Source organism: Lottia gigantea (assembly GCF_000327385.1).
Source record: "Lottia gigantea unplaced genomic scaffold LOTGIsca_525, whole genome shotgun sequence".
Classification (NCBI taxonomy): domain Eukaryota; kingdom Metazoa; phylum Mollusca; class Gastropoda; family Lottiidae; genus Lottia; species Lottia gigantea.
The window spans coordinates 41,159-42,567 of record NW_008709799.1 but is presented as its reverse complement, the minus strand read 5'-3'; positions in this window follow the sequence as shown (position 1 = coordinate 42,567).

Here is a 1,409-nt window from a genome sequence, read left to right as displayed (position 1 = left end):
AAAGATGATGTTTATGGTTGTTCTAATGTCCTATCAGGTGTTGTAATTATAGCAGACATATTATTTATACTATTGCTATTAGTTGGCCTTTGGTCCACTGGAATAGACATGTTCAATATATGAGCTTTGGATTCAATACAATATGATCTTAAATAAGTTATAAAACTAACAACACTGCCATTGGCCAAAAGTCACTCTATCCGATAATCAATCAATAAATAAACACTGAGCTATGGTTTTGGCTCCCCGTCCATGTAGTTCCAACAAACAAGAAACATTTCGCACACCTTTCCCATTCCCCTATTAACAGAAACAATTACAATGTAGTATGGGGAAAGGTGTTTACAAAGCGAGATAACTCGTCTACAAACCAAACGACGATTCTTCTATTGGCCTACAAACTATTGAAATAAAATATATAATGCACACCCCTTCTCATCTTCTAGTAAATCTAATCCTCTCTTCTATGACATTTCCAGTGTCCTTAATTTCCCCTTTTTGATAAGATTCTATGTTTACTTGCAAATGGAGTCATTATTTTTCATCCGTCTCCCGGACACACATTTTTAAAAATACAAGACAACTTTGACCACTTTTTGTATTACTCTTGTCTGGACAATGTCAAAGATAACTCGGATCAAGACTCAAATTTTGTAAACAAATTGAAAGTAGACGGTTGTCCATTGAAGTCATTTTAGGCCTAATTTCAATCTTCTTATCCCCTTTCACAACCAGTTGAACAGATCACATCGATCAATAAGTAAAAAGTGGTCTGTCCTGATTTCATATAGCCTAGATCTAGGCCTAATTAATTTAATCAATAACAATAACATTCTAACGCACCGAAACGGGCGCCAGGGAGTTGTATTATGGACTTACTCCACTTTCATTTAACATCTCTTCCCATATTAAAACACGAAATTCAACCTTCTATAACTTTTTCCAAAAATCATGTTGAAAGCTTTCCAATAAGTCGAATAAAAGCCTAACCAATCCTTAATGTATCCTAAAAAATTCAATTAATTATGATGACCATGAGTATTTGGAGCTACTGAAAACTACTACCGGTTACATGTATACTCATCCGCTAGAGTTTGGCAGTTCACAAAACAACAATTTTTAGAAATAGCCTTCCGCCTTAAGGTTTCTCAGCATCTCACCAAATCTTAAAGATAATGCAATTTCAGACATCAAATTCCAAATCTAGACCAAAAATTAGTCAAAAATAGACATGCAAAAACCCCCAAAGAGAGAGAGAAAGATGATTTTTAAAAATACCATGGACTACATTCCTATACAATCAACACAAACAAAAAAAATATCCATTTTTTGCACTAATTGTTTTTAATTAGCTTTTAAGTGATGTACCATGAGCCTGGGCCCTAATTAGAAGGAAAAGTCCCAAACAT